The sequence below is a fragment of the Triticum dicoccoides genome, chromosome 2B (assembly GCF_002162155.2).
Source record: "Triticum dicoccoides isolate Atlit2015 ecotype Zavitan chromosome 2B, WEW_v2.0, whole genome shotgun sequence".
Lineage (NCBI taxonomy): Eukaryota > Viridiplantae > Streptophyta > Magnoliopsida > Poales > Poaceae > Triticum > Triticum dicoccoides.
In genome coordinates, this window is record NC_041383.1 from 656,273,984 (window position 1) to 656,290,527 (window position 16,544).

General features: G+C 41.3%; 1 long non-coding RNA gene across 1 annotated transcript; it reads right to left on the minus strand.

The window, feature by feature from the left end:
* Positions 1 to 1,381: 1,381 nt before the first annotated feature.
* Positions 1,382 to 2,217, minus strand: LOC119368226. Its single transcript, XR_005176572.1, has 3 exons — positions 1,981 to 2,217; positions 1,557 to 1,619; positions 1,382 to 1,456 (listed from the first exon to the last, which is right to left on the minus strand). It is a non-coding gene; the product is annotated as an uncharacterized LOC119368226 (long non-coding RNA).
* Between the last annotated feature and the right edge of the window lie 14,327 nt (positions 2,218 to 16,544).

Genomic DNA, 16,544 nt, shown 5'->3' on the forward strand with positions numbered 1-16,544 from the left:
AAGCAGAGAGGGGGGGGTGGGGGAGGGGGGGAGGCTTACAGAGAGGGGAGAGATGGTGGCGGGGAGGTGCTCGGCGACGGAGGTAGGAGCGGCGAGGGCGGGCTCGGGATCAGGAGGCGGCGGTCCTGGGCGGGCTCGGGCGACGGCGGTGAGGTCGAGGGCGGTGGCGGGCGGCGGCGGTGAGGTTGAGGACGGCCTCGGGCGGCAGCGGTGAGGGCAGGCTCGGGCTCGGGCGGCGGCGAGAGAGGAGTTAGGGGAACAGAGGGGAAAGGAGGACTTAGCAAAATTTTGAGCCCACGGATGGTTAAACTAGCAGTAGCACTCTTAAGGAAACACGCTATAGCTAAGTTAGCTATAACGCGTTTTAGGAAAAGACGCTACTGCTATAGGAAGCAGTTATTTCTTTTGTTTATCCTTATATTTTCTTTTTTTCATTTCTCTGTTTCCTACTTCTTTTATTTTCATTTACTTTTCTTTTTTTTTTCATTTTTCTTTTCTTTCTTACCAATAGCGCTCTACGCAGGAAACACGCTGCAACAACGACCATAGTGGTAGCGCGCTTCGTGCGGAACCGCTACTACTTTTCTTAGCCTACCGCCAACACGATGGGATTTATAGTGGTAGCGCTTTTTGGTGCACACGCGCTACTGCTATAGTTGTAGCTATAGCGCGCTTTCCTGGAACGCGCTACTACAAAGTAGCAGTAGTGCTCTATTTTAACCAGCGCTACTGCTATACCTTTATGTATAGGCTTTTCCCTAATAGTACGACAACCACTGTAACATACCCTTCATCCTCTTTCTACATCCTTAAAAGCCCATTGAATATGATGTATGTTTGGCAATGCAGACAATTCTTACTAAAAGTTTCTAACGATGGACTCCATCACATGCAGTATTAATTTCACTTTCGTTAATTTTATCAGATGTCCCGGAAGGGACCACCTTCGTTAATTTTTTAGGTTGTTGAAGAATGACAAACTTGAAAAACGAAGTTACACAATGTAAAGTGGAGTGTGAATTTGTTGTCAGTCGAAACCTCATAAGCCATATACTGCCAAACAATCCCAGTTAACAGAACAAAAACAATAGCAAAAGTGAAAAAGTAAACCATGAGTTGCACAATGTAAGATGAATTTGTGCTCGATCGGAACTCAAGTCTGATGCTAAAATATTCTTAAAACAAATGAATAATAGCAAAATTGGGAGGAACAATCTTTTCTCTAACTAGCAAAAGAGCCCGTGCGTTGCAACGGGACACAAATTTTAATAACTTATTAATTCCTCTAGAAAGGATGAACAAGTTAACTATGCATCCTTTGAATAGTAATGCTTAACTTGTGTGATGCTTGAATTGGATGGTGAACAACAAAAACTCACCTCATCTCTCATTTTTCCTAATAGCTATCCTCTGCTAGTTTCATGAAGATGACCTCTTCGAATACTCTACATAGTACCTGTAGAAAGCAAATAATATGATTAGTTTTGGAGAACAATAGTTGGGTAAATAAAATATGATGCTATTCTTTTCATTAGTGATGTGCCAGTGGAAAGTACCCATATGCATGTCTTCACTCTTAACAATCTCATGCCACGATTGCATCCGCGATCTAGGGAGAACTTTTCTCAGATAATGGGGAAAAAGATCAAACTATCAGATAAGATTTATTTTTCTCTCCGATGAATTTTTCGTAATAACGAAAAAACTATCATAAGATCTCTTTTCCTGGTCTGATCAATTTTTGTAATAATGAAGCAACTATCAACTATTGGATGAAATGAATTACCCAAAAATATAGGGAGAATTATTGGAGTGAAGCTATTAGAAATTAATAAAATCATCCAGTAAGTTAGTCCACATGAAATCAATGAACATACTTCTCATGTCGCTGGCAGATTACCTTTGATAAACTGTAAGCAGATAGTTATAGTTTTCTTGTCAAGAAAGGCAAACAAAATCCATCAGAAGACGTTAACTTACCATGCAATTGTATGTTTGTGTATCTTGTCGACAGAAGGTCTTAGCAACTGTCAAGTTTGGCAACTAAGAAGTGCCAAGTAATTTAGTTCATAATTATGAACTCTGACAGGTAGCAACAACAAGGTATTCCAGCGTTATTCCCTTTCGAATATGACGTTGTCGCCATCCCTTCCATCCGTCCTCTGATCTCTTTCTCCCTGGTGATCAACATTATTAGAATTCAGAATAGGACCAGCAGTTTCATACTTTATGGAACCTAAAAAACCATCGAGCGACCAGAGGCACAACCACACACGCACACACGCGGATTCCATCGCCATCAATTTTCTTGAATGGATAGATAGATAGTGCACTACATCATCCAATACTAAAAAGTATTAGTGGTTTTCCGCTCTTCCTTGTTGAAGCCTTGTCTGAAGTACATCTAGCCCCCATCAACTCAAAGGGAAACAAAAGAAGAATTCAGAGATTGCTGCTATCGATCACAGTCATGGCTCTTCACAAGCTTCTGCCTGTCTCTGTGCAGCCGCCCTGTAGAGCTACTCCACTGCGACCGCGCACTCCGACGGCGGTGCAGCGAGGGCAAAGGCCAAGCCGGTTGGCTACCTCGGCCGCTGGGATGATCGGGCTATCGTTGGCGCTGGGGCTGCACACACGCGCCAGCAGCTCGCAAAACATCCGCCTCGACAAGCTCAAGTTGAGATCATGGGCTCGTGGCCGAGGTTGCAGATTCTCCAAGAGAGTTAGAACACAAAAAACTACTGTATTTGACATTGCAATAGAATCGAAAGGGTTCAGTGATGTGCGCATCTCTCACTGCTGTCTCTATCTCTCTGCTCTCTCTCTCTCTCTCTCACCTATCTCTTTTTTCTCCGCAGGACCAGATCAGTAGCTGCAGCAATCAACGCCTCTCTCTGCTCTCTCTACCTCTCATCTCTCTGCTCTCTCTCATCCTCTACAGCAGCATCGCCAACATGCCCTCTCCAGGCACCCATCGCCTCGAACACCACTCTGTTGCTGCTTAGACCAGCACCGTGGCCGCACTCAGATGCAACAGCAGAGAGTGGGAGAGTTCAGAGCAAGCAGGGGCATCTGAGAAGTAGAAGGAGTAGCAGCAGAGGCGTGAGGACAGAAGTAGCAGCAGCAGGGTAGCTCGAGCAGGTGTCCAAAATGTTAGACAAATTAGCCTTTAGGCTAATCAACGTAAGGTCCTAATCTCGTACTAGATCAACAACTTTATGCGGAAGCGTACAAACTTACAGGTACTTGGCGATATCTCCTGCGTACTCGATGCAGCCCCTGTGTAGCCCACGGCTGCACCTTTGCGTCTCCAGTAGCGAGGAGATGTTGGGGAAGAAGCAGCACGGTGACGACGACGGCAGCAGGGTTGCCGCAGGCACAGCTCTGCGGTGGCCGGTGGTGGAGATGGCCTTCACGTACCTTAGCACATATTCAGGATCGGCAGTTAGGTGGGTTTAGATCGTGGTTCTGTTATCCATAATGAAAACCCCCTTTTCCTTATATATATGTGTGTGCTGGGTACATGGGACCAGAACCAAACGTGTGGATGTGTGGTGTGCTTCCGATCATTGCACACCTGGGGTCAAAAGGCTCCCCCTTTTCTCTCACGGTTTGTTTGAACCGTAGATCAATTCCAACATTCTCCCCCTTGATCGTAAGGTTAACAAACATCATAAGCCCATTCTTATTAGAAATAATATACCAAAGTAAGGTGTTGTAATGGTCAAAAGGTGTCATTAAACCTCAATACTTATAGTACACCATTCTATCTTGAAATGGATAACATATTACTTTATGGGAGTTGGTTTATTGAACGGTCCTCATTCTCAGGATCAAAAGGCTTTCCAGTAACCCCATGCCGGCAACACAATCATAAGTATGGGTGGCAAGCTTTCGATTAACGGATCCGTAAAACATTCAAATGTTCTCATACGCTCAACTTCAATAGCTTGATCCTGGATTCTATCTTTCACAACACTAAACATATTGTCAATGGCTTTGGCAATGCCATTCAACTTGTTGTTACTCGCATAGAAAACTGCGTGTCATATTGCAGTAGGTGGTTAAAAATATGTTGTCTACCACCATAATTTCGGGAATAAAATTTCTTGACATACAACCTGCCCAGTAGCTTCTTAACATGCCACATAATTAAATGCATATTTCTAATGCCATCAGTGTCATTAAGGGGCTTTTCCACAATATAACTCCATATGCAAGAATGAGGATGTAACGTAACGTGGAAACTTTAATATCCACACATCTCGCATAAAAAATGTCTGAATAACACAAGATATCAAGTTTATCAAACTTCCCATTAGTGAGCATGTAAACTTTATTGCCTTGCATATCTACAAGGCTGTAGCGGTTTTTCTACTGGTCCACTTCTGGACTTACTTCTATATTTGCCAATTATCCCGATCACAAACAAGGGCACGTTCATACCTGAATACACATATTGCTTCTGACAACTGAAGCATAAGGAATCGACATTATCTGATCAGTTCATAATGGTTCCTTGGACACTGAAATGTCCACCTTTATTGCCCTTAACTTTAGTAGCAGGTACGATAGAGTACTACCACATAATATTTTCTTTCGTACTCTATCGATGTATGTCGTCATAATAAAACTTATACTCCTTTCAGACCTATATCTTGGCGAAATTCAATACAAGCAAAGTATGAGACACCACCAAGATCCTATGTCATAAATAGAAGATCAAAATTTCTTGGCTCGCCAAAAATATTCCATCTTTACAAGTTAGTAGTCTTACTCCCCCTCGTTTTATGGTACGAGAGTGCCAATGCTTGTATTATTTCATAATTGTATTTCTTTAATAGCATGCCTTATGTCAAACTTCTCCATGAAGAAAACTTATGGTTGAGTCATAAAACCATTCTTAACTTAGTCAACATAAGAGCATGTTATAATAACAATCCAAGCATCACAACAACTCGTTGAGTAAACTCTATTGAGTGCCATACATCATTAGAGCTCGTTATCACACAAGCCTCTAAGACGATCGTTCACACACATTATCAATCACAGGGTAATTGTTAAGTCTCACCATTAAGTGTTGCAATATGCATTTCTTCTCAACTTACCTGATGCATATGAATAAAGATCTAATGGAGTTATCCCGAAGATTCATGTTCATACGCTCTAGGTTCGATCACTTTATTTAAAAGGATGTAAAACATATCCAAAATCTTGACAATAATCATTTCAGTTCTAAACCACAACACCGTTGGGCTGAAGATGGAAAAGAACTTAGAGAATAGTGACAACTGATTATAAACGACGTTAGTCAGAAATATAACCACAAGCCACATGATACTGACAAACTTGCCACTTGAGTGAAGTGTCACATATGATTATAAACGACGTTGGTCATATATAATCAACATGTTACATCATGATGGTCATTAGACTAGCAAGCTTGCCACTTTAGCATTCATGTGTGCTTCGTAATGCTCATAAGGGACTAAGTACACGCTAACATGATAAAGGAGTCATTTTTCATTCATTCTTCTAAATAAGATTTGTTGCATCTTAATTAGAGAACCAACATTAGAATGTGCTTTTCATACATTCTCCAACCAAGACTTCTCGTTGGTTCCATCTTAATTAGAGAATTGAGATACATAGTTTGCTTAGTTGTACATGCTATAATCTAAGCAGGAGAAGTGAACATGATATCTCATATTAAATGAGACTTCCAGTCTCCCCCTCGAAATGTGGTCTAAAACCACAATTTTGATGAGGTCTCATTCATTACACTTCTCTTGCATCTTCAATTGTAACATATCATATAATCTTTACAAAAGATTCATTTAATGAAAACATAACTCGTCTCACCATAAGGTGGGACTAACATCACATAATTGGAGTTGACTTAATAACATATAAAATCACATCATCTATTTGACAGACAAATTAAGGTTCCGCAATAACTAGGAGCATGAACAAAGTATCATCAATAAGATGATGAATTAAGTCATCTCCAAAAGCTAGTGGAATAAATAAATCCAATAGTTTTGACTTTAATCTCCTTTGCATTAGTGATGTGCATGATTGCACATGCGTCCTCTCCCAATGTCTGTCTTATCATCATGATTAACATCCTTCAACCTTAGTGGCAGAAAAACATTGGGAGATTCCTTACATGAGATAATGATCTCCACTCTCCATGTGGAAAAGTTATTTACATAAGGTTCTTCTATGCCAAACAAAAGTTTGACATCATTATTATTGCTGGAAAAAAGGAGACAACTTTATGATCAAAAATCAAGCATGAACTAACCATGCAATGCCATGAATAAAAACATGCTTAATTTTACTCTAATTTGTATCACCGTTGGGCAGATAACAAAACAGAACCTTACTCATTCGTAAATGACACATGAAAAAACATAATCAGTCAGAATATCATCATATGCCATTAGAATATTAAATCTCTAATCAAAACTTCTCGTTGGTTCCATTTTGACCAGAGAGATGTGAAATCTCGTAATGACCAGCAAGAGCTACGACTAAATTAATTGCCATCGTTAATATAAAGTAACAACATAATATAATCATGTGTGCCATGAGGCACAATGATGCCTTTTGACACTAAATCTCACAACGATAAAATAAATATTGAACTTAAGTGTCAAAATTATTGTTAGAATTGTCAATGACATACAATGAAAATGACATTGGAATTAACATATAAATATGAATGTCACTCCCACCGAGTAATAATTAAAGAGGGCATTTAGAGTGAAAATGTCATAAATATAAATGCCATTGCCAACATTAAAGTTGACACTAGCATTATCATTAAGTTGTCATAAGATTTTCAAAATAATAAAATTTGGACATAAAGTTACATAAGAATTCACCAAATAATAATATTTGACAAATTATGATGGTCAAATAAATGGCAACATGTACTTTGGATAGAATTCATAAAAATGTCATATAATGACTAGGATATTGCATATCACATAAAATTCTTTAAACAACATTTCTTTGTTTAGAGAATCAACCATAACTTTATTGATACTATTTTGGTCCATTATGCTTATTTCAATAGTGCATATCTTAATTTCAATAGAAAATGAACCGACATAGTATTGGTCAATGAGCACAGAAGCCCAACATTATTAGATGCATAGTGCGATGCAGAAAACCGCACCACACATTAGCATTTTTGTTGAGGTGACTTTAGTCCGTTAGTGATGATCACATCATTAAGGAATACCACTATCATAAAATCAACATAAAATTCATGTTCGACATCCACAAAAGGTTATTCATAATTTTAGAAGTTAAACATAATTGTGCCAAAAATAAATAATATCATCTCATAATTCAACATTGACATGCTATTAAAGAGAGATTACCACTGAAAGTAAATGACATCATAATCTCATATCATATTTCTCCTTTAAAATCAGGGCATTTTCTAACTTAATTAGTACATAAGACATTACTTGAAAAAAAATCAAACTGCATAAAGCGCGCTTTAAAAAATGAATAACTCATCATAGATATTGGCCACATCATGCTTAGATTAAATATCAATTTGGCAAATTTCCAACATAAATATATATTTAAATGATACTCATCATCAAAAAAACATGTGCTAAAAGTACCCCAAAAAAGTTTATGCGAAAACCTAAAACATACATTTCTAGATATTTTCATTATAAAGCAGTGCAACATATTTTGAGAATGATCATGATACATAAAAAGCACTGAATAAAAGGAAAATACAGAGAACATTAAATTTTGCCCATAGTGCCCACGGTAGCCTTTTATTGATTGGCCCAGGAGCAAAAATTCTCAGAGAAAAAGAAACATCTCGACAACCTGGGCCTCAACCCACGACCAGATTAGGTCCTTTATCCACTCGAAAACCCAGCAGCCAGCCTGGGCGCCGTCCTCAGCCGTCCGATTCAGTGGACGGTCCAGATCATCCTAGCCGGAACAAAACAGCTTGTCGGTCAAAACCCTACCTCACTCCCCACTTTCTCCCCGAAATATCCGCTTGCCTCTGTGAGACAAACGGCGGCCGCTTCGGCGGTGCCGCGCAGCAGAAGTATGGCGGCGTGCCGGCTCCGTTCGCCGGAGAAGCATGCTGCGGACCAGCGCCGCGTGCTTCCTCGTCGAACGGTGGCGACCGCGTTGCACGCGCGTGCACCGGAGGAGCACATCTCGCCGGCGGGCGCCAGCGCAATCTTTGGTGTTGACGGCGGCGAGCAAAAGCACGGAGCCTTGGCCACGCGCGCGTCCATTGGAGAGGCGATCGGCGGCGCGCATCATCCCGGCTATCGTCCCGAAGGACGCAGTCGTTCTGGCCATGGTGAGTACGCACGATGGCCAGCATCAACAACACAAGTCCCAGTCCCTCTTCCTTTTAAAAAATAAATATATAATGTCGATCTGGGCTGGGATTTGGGGATTAGGGGAAATTTGCCATTTGGATTTCTTTGATTTGACGTGATTTCCCCTCCTCACTTCTTTAATTTGCCATTGGAAGGCCTAATTAGTGTTCTAGCCAGATTAGGTAGGCTCGAGATACCAATGTTAGACAAATTAGCCTTTAGGCTAATCAACGTAAGGTCCTAATCTCGGACTAGATCAACAACTTTATGCGGAAGCGTACAAATTTACAGGTACTTGGCGATATCTCCTGCGTACTCGATGCAGCCCCTGTGTAGCCCACGGCTGCACCTTTGCGTCTCCAGTAGCGAGGAGATGTTGGGGAAGAAGCAGCACGGTGACGACGACAGCAGCAGGGTTGCCGCAGGCACAGCTCTGCGGTGGCCGGTGGTGGAGATGGCCTTCACGTACCTTAGCACATATTCAGGATCGGCAGTTAGGTGGGTTTAGATCGTGGTTCTGTTATCCATAATGAAAACGCCCTTTTCCTTATATATATGTGTGTGCTGGGTACATGGGACCAGAACCAAACGTGTGGATGTGTGGTGTGCTTCCGATCATTGCACACCTGGGGTCAAAAGGCTCCCCCTTTTCTCTCACGGTTTGTTTCAACTGTAGATCAATTCCAACACAGAACTCCAGACACCATTGGCTGTGGTCAGACGCGCCGGATGGAGGGAGACCATGCAGATGACCAGACACCCTCCTGGTGTGGTCTTGTGGTGCTGACGGTGCTAGTTGTATGTGGCCTCAACAGGAACTCGCCACCGTGCCGCCGGTCGGTCACCGGAGGCACCACAGCCGGCGACCGCCTTTCTCACCATGCGCCCCTTCTCCTTCTCCTTGCTTCCTCTCTCCCCCACGCCCCTGCCCATCTCTTTCTCTGGATGAGAGGGCCGCCGCCGCCACCGGAGCAAGCCCTCGCACCACCCGCCAGATCCCTCCCTCACCTTGCGCCCCTTCTCCTTCTCCTTTCTTCCTCTGTTTCCTCTGTCCCTGAGGCCCTTATCTCTCCTTCTCTGGATGAGCAGGACGCCGCTGGCACCGGAACAAGCCGCCGCACCAGCCGCCAGTCGACGCCGCGCCCAGATCTGCCCGTCTTCCTCGCGCCGCCACCGCGCCTCACGTCGCCCGCCGGCCGCCTGCCCATTCCCGCGGGTTAGGCATCTATATCGGGTTGGGGGAGGGGAGGGAGCGGGGAGGATGGTGGTGGTCACCTCCGGTGCGAGGCGAGGTCGAGCGGCAGGGTGGCCTGCGCCAGTGCCAATCGAGGCGAAGCGGTAGGGGCGATGCAGCACCTGTTCGGGACCTTTATTTTCTATCGCGAATCGTTATCGTTATTTCACTTAGGGACGTGAGTGCGGGTTGAATACCTAAAACAACAGGAACTATTTTGGAAAAAGGGCGCGACGGTGAACCCGGAGACCCACCGTGCTTTATTATTAAAGAGAGATAATAAAGCACGGATTGACTCGATGGGTTCACCGTCACAATATACTTTCTTCCTGTGAATTTATATTTTCAGTTTGAATTTAAAACATATATACGAGGTGATACTAATTTGGGGAACCACGTCACAAAATTTTCGTACGTACATGATCTATCGTCTGCACTACTACCTGGCCTCATCCTCGATACAACTTTGCCAGGCTGGGCTAAACCGCCTTACTGGGGCAGAAAATAAACGTCTTTACATGGGATCGAACTCACAATGTTGCACGTCGAGGCCCAAAGCTGCAACCAACACAGCCAATACAGAACGTTTGTTTCTTTATAAATTAGTACCACCTCGCTGCTTTACAAGCCGTTCTACCGATTTATATATGTTTCCGATTCAATATCAATAAGCATAGTAATAATGGGCCCTGTTTGTGAGAAAAACGCTTTTGAGAATAAGGAAACAAAGGCGGCTGACATATATGGCTTAGATTTCATGAGATGTGTGGCGTGTGATCAGTGGGCATCAATAAGGAAAAAGAGTGGCGTGATTAGAGGGTATAAATATGGAAAGAGAATTTCGAAAAAGAAAAGGAGAGGATAATGACCATATAATACCAGCGTTGTGATCCTTCGGCATAAATAAGGAAGGTGAGCTCCTAAAACAAGGAAGAAGGAAGGAGATTGGCCGCGACCGACTGCCGCCACTGGAGGTCTTCGAGCTCCTCGGCGTGGTGACGGCGCTCCGCTCGGCAATGGCGGCCGCACTCCGACCACTCCCTCGTCGATTCCACACATGCATTTTTCCAACCTGGAGCGAATAGATAGATAGTCCTTTGTCATCTGTTTGTCCTTTTAAGTAGACTAACGGGTCCACACATGCACTTTTCCAACCTATAAAAAATACATTGACAAGAAGAGGTAAAATTACAATGATATTACCATCAAGAAAACTAAGTGTAAAACCCACTAAAATACACACTAATTTCTACCATGCCCACTAAGACTTACAGTGTAAGATTGCAATTGAAAAGACACCGTAAAATTCACTAAAATGACATTGTAAATCCACTAAAAAGACTGGCAATGAAAACAAATTGGCTTTCAGTCATATTTTTCCGCCAGTTAGAGGATGACAAGTGTCCCTGTCCCGCTTCCCTTTTGTTCCTTTTTGTCCAGCTTTTAAATGGACCCGCATCAAGATGTTAACGGGTCCACACCCCAACTCTTTTAAACCCACACAGGCAAAGTAGCGAGAAAGGGGAAAAAGAACCCAACGTTATAAGGCAAAACTTTCCCATCTCCAATCTAAAACTAACCACACACAATTAAAATGAAAATGACAAAAAACACTAAAATTACACTATAAATCAACTAAAATTACACTAAGATTCACACTATAAAATACCACTGTAAATCTACTAAAAACACCGTAAATCCAATTTGAATCCATTGTAAAATCTACTAAACTAAGCATTTCAGTTTAAATCCACTAAGAAAAACACTGAAAATCCGTAGGAATTATAGTGTAAATCCAGTAGGAATTACACTGTAAATCCACCTAGAATTTCACTGTAATTCTACCTAGATTTACACTGTAAAATCGACCTAGAATTATAGTGTAAATATAGTAGGAATTACAATGTAAATCCACATAGAATTACACTGTAATTCTACCTAGATTTACACTATAAATCGACCTACATTACAGTGTAAATATAGTAGGAATTACAGTGTAAATCCACCTAGAATTTCACTGTAAATGTATCTAGAATTACACTGTAAGAATTACTCTTTTGAACAAGGCAACAAAAATGAACACTAACCAACAGTAAGAAGTGCTAAAATTACTGTATAAACAACTTTGTAAATTACTGTGTAAACCCGCTACAAATTACCATGTAAGACCAATTAACATACAGTGGAGATATTTGGGACTAGGAGAAAGGCTTGAATTTGGACGCAAGAAAGTGGACAAGGCAATACACATGAAGCAGATGAAAATGTCTTCATCGGGCAATTCTTCATATTTGAGTTTATTGCAGAAGAAAGAAACTGGTGGGATGCTAGTCTCATTGATAAACTCACGCCCAGCATCAGCATCGGACACAATAGGCTCACCATCAACAGGAAGATCTAAGATGTCATGGATGACATAATATTTGGAAATCGAATAAACTTCCTCCTAATCTGAATCTCTGAAGCAAGAACATCAAATTTGGACGCTAACCATTTGACAAACCTAAGAGGCACCTCTGTCCTCACAAATTTGAGAAGGCAATCTGCCGTGTAACTCTGTAGAACACTTATTTGGCTAGGAGACAAGCCACCAATAATAGTGAAGAGCAACTTGCCAGAGTATCTAGTGAATGTATTTGCTACAGGAAAATCAGAAGACCTCTTGCACTTCTACAACACAACAAAGAAACACAAACAAAAGAAAGAATCAAGATAAATTACACTAAAATAAACAAAAGAAAAATACATCTAGCAACAACAACTAGAACTAGACGGAACTAGGTTCTTGTGCATCAATAGCCATTCCACAAAAAAAATAGATATGATGAAGATTACAAAAGGAGTTATCTAAAACTTATATCCATATCTATCATAGAGAAGTTGCATGAAAAAAAACAAATATAAACAACAAAAATTAAAATATCACATTGCGAGCTCCAGCATTTGTAATCTTCCGTTTTAAGCAATTCACTTTCTTCAAAAACATAAAAAGAAGAATTATCCATTAACTAAAAACGTGCATTAACTGATACAAAAAAGCATTAACAGAAGAAACTGGTACAAAAGCGTTAACTACAGCACCACACTTACATGAGACATGTAGAACTTTCACAAAGCTTTCTCCAAATCAGGATCATCCATTTGACCTTTGTGCAGTTAACAAATGAAACAAATGAATGAACTAAAAACCCAGAACAAATAAGCTACCAAGCAAGAAATAAAAGAAATAAAAAATCAAATTAGAAATATAACCTCCGAAGCTTGAAAAGGATCATCCTCGGCAAAATCATTGGGGACAAAAGGATCCCCATCTGAATCATCGCAATCTTCAACACAAGCAGCAGAAGTACCCTTACCAAAAGCCTTCATGAGTCTCCCCATACTTTAATCTATAACCTAAATATGTACAAACACAAAGAAAATGACAAAAATTCTGGGATGAAATGGCAGAAGGGATAAAACATAACAAAAATATAAAGAAGAAATGCATTGATAGCATTTACAGTCTACATCTCTTTTATTTCACTACATAACCCACTGAGAATTGCAGTGAAGAAATCCCCTGCGAATTACAGTGGAAACCAACTAAGAAAAATACACTGTATTCACTGACTAAGAAAAATACACTGGAATTCCGAAATAAGAATTACAGAGTAAAAATACACTGTAAATCACTGTAAATCCAAAATAGGAATTACAGAGTAAACCACATACTCACTAAAAGATACCAGTGAAGAGAAATGGTCTAGGGATTAAAGGCCCGGGAACATAATACATCCGTTAGAATTGACTTAATACATCAGACTCGTACAACTAAGTAAGCCAGCCTCACATGAACAACTCGAATGCCAACAACCAATCAATTACAGATCAGCAGATCAAACTGACGCACATCCCAGCTACCGTAGCTACTGTGCTTAGCAGATCAATCAAACACATCCCAGAAACGGAAAAAAGCTGCAGGGGATGGATACAATCATCAGACCTGACAGACAAAACCAACTCCCAACCTAACAGATCACAGGAACAACAAAAAGGGAGGGGGGAGGGGAATCCGACGAACAGAATCGCCAGCGGCGGAAATGGGGACGGGTCGGTGCGGGGCCGAGAGATGCCACAGATCCCGACGGCAGGAACAGAAGGGAGGCGGAGGAAGCGAGGCAACACGACGGAGAGCGCAGACGAGCCACCACCAAGACACTGGATCGAGCGGCGAGGCGGAGCTCCAAATCTCCATGGCTATCTCTCTCTTGCTCGACTCTGTTCGGGGTTGCGTGTTTGAAATGACAAAGGGTCTGGGAGGAAGAGGGTGACACAGACACGCGGGTGTTGCGATGGGAAAAATAACGGGTCAACCACACGGGCCCGATAAGAGAAACGAGACAAATAACGGGTCAAACACACGAATCTCAGCGCACAAATCACACGGCACGGAAAACGGATGAAAGCGAATTGTTTTCATCCGGATGTAAATTAGCGGATCCGTAAATATATGCTTTAGCGGAAATTCACTTTGGCTCATAGGTGTATATGCACCCATTGTCTAAATACACATTTTAAAAAGTTAAAAAAAATCAAGAAAAAATCCGCGTGTAAATCCAGACATTATATGTGTGTGCACCAGGTTTCAATGAAAAATGACAATTTTTGTGGCTTGTGTAAAAAATACAATTTTCGATGCTTGATTACAGCTATTTACAAGGCATTTTTTTTATCTTTTTTATACGTGCCACAAAAAATGTCCTTTTTCACCGAAATTTTGTGTGCGAACATAGGATGTCCGGATGAACATGCGGGATTTTTGCTCGAAATTTTTTAACATTTTGAAATGTGTTTTTTAGTAATTTCATTTGTTGTCATCAAATTAATGCATGTACAACGTTTCTATTGCTGCTCTCAGCTTCTGTGGAACCAATGATGATGTCAAAGAAACCCAATTGTCAGCCGTACTCACGGGACTGCCAAATGCATGGATATTGTAATATGATGCAGATATATTGGCTGAAGCTAGCATATATTTCTGTTGATTCCTTCGATGGCCCAGTTCAGGTGTATGGATCCTTGGCTGCCCGGGACATCCTAAACCCAAGGCGTAATTACCTGTTCAACCGCGGCAGAGATGATCCATTGGAAGTAGTTCAGGATGATGATTGGTTGATACAAATGTCTGGCCCCAAGAGAGGCATTGAAATGACATCTCCTGTGCTGGTTGAGTTCGACATGAGGATCAAGATTGGAGAAAGAGAAGAAGATGACCTACAGCTCATTGACGGGGCCGTCAGCTTCAGCGACATGGACCCGCCGATCAACATGGCCTTCACGCGACGGCTCTGTGGTGAGGGCGGGGCGGTGGACATAAATCTAGCACATATGTATGAAGCAGCAGAGGCCACAATACAGGTTCGGATATCAGAAGCATGCGGCAGTGGCTTGAGCTTGCGTCTGACAGCTTCTGGCAGCGCGTTACAACAGCAGGCCCGTCTCTTCGATGGCATTGTGGGCGAGACACCATGTGACCTAGGCAAGTTTGTGTCCGCTGTGATGAGCCTCACCAAATTGGTTGTATTATTGAAGGTTGGCCGCGGCGGTGGCTCGGATTGTGTTTATCGTTTTCATCTCTTTGATGTTCAGAAGCATGGAGATTCGATTGTGAGTTTCGAGATTCCCGACATGGTCACTATAGTGAAGGTGACTTGGTCAACTTTGGACATCCCTGACAGTGCACTAGAAGAAGACAATCGCTACAACTGGAGGAAGGAGCTTAGAAGTGGTAATGACGACGACGACTATGAGTATGATTGGAATGATTATTAGCCAACAGTTTTGTGTCCTGGCTATATGTATAAACTTGCTCTCTTTATGGCTAGATTTCTTGTTGTGCACTTTGGAAATATTGGGATGTTGTTGTTGTGTATGTGGAATCATCTCTGTGTGTTGTCTTGTACTGTTGGTGATAGATATTATTTTGAGAGAAGTCCATATTCAGCCATGGACTATCACAAATGTCTAAGAGGCAACGCTGAATACTGAAACCCTCAAGTTACAATCATGAACTGTCAAAACCGATCAAGTTTCAACCCTGCCCTCTCCTTAGACCCTTTTTGGTGAGTTGAAGTGGTTTTCGCCAGTTGACTGCTTAGTCAGCTGGCGTCACCCAGTATTTTTGCTGAATATATGCATTTTGCTTGTATTTTTACAATCTGTTTGACATATAAAAGTTTCAACTTTTCCATACTTATCACCATGTTAGTGTTGATTTTACAGAATGTTATCATTTTTTATGAAAAGTATGTATTTTTATTGTATTTTTTAATATGTTTGGCAAAAAGGTTTGAAACTATCCTTAATTGTCATCATGGCAATATTTATTTCAAAATCTGGACACTTCCATTTTTTTACCAAAAAGGGGTTGAATATTTATTTTGCTTCTATTTATTAATCTATTTGACAAAAAAATTTGAAACTTCCATAAACTGATCATCATGGTAGTGTTGATTTTACAAATTTGTCTCAAAGTTTTCTGGACACTTCCATTGTTTAGTCAAATTTTGACCAAAAATCGGTTGAATTTGTGTTTTTAACTTGTTTGACAAAGAAGTTTGAACCTTTCCCATAATGGTTATCATTGTAGTTCTAATTTTACAAAAGTTTTTCAATTATTTTTGGACACTTTCAATATTGTGGCGCGGCAGCTAACTGGCGGCTCATGGGATGGTCAACTAAAACTTGACCGGTTTTGATAATTCATGGTTGTAACTAGACAGTTTGAAAGTTTAGGGTTGATTCTTAGACATTTTTAATATAGTTCAAGGTTGAAATATGGATTTCTCTCGAATATATTTTGTACAAGTGTTGAGAAATTTATTCATGTGTAGTGCCAGAGGCAAGGACATTCTAAGTGATTGGGGAGTTTGGACTACAATGAGTCCCCC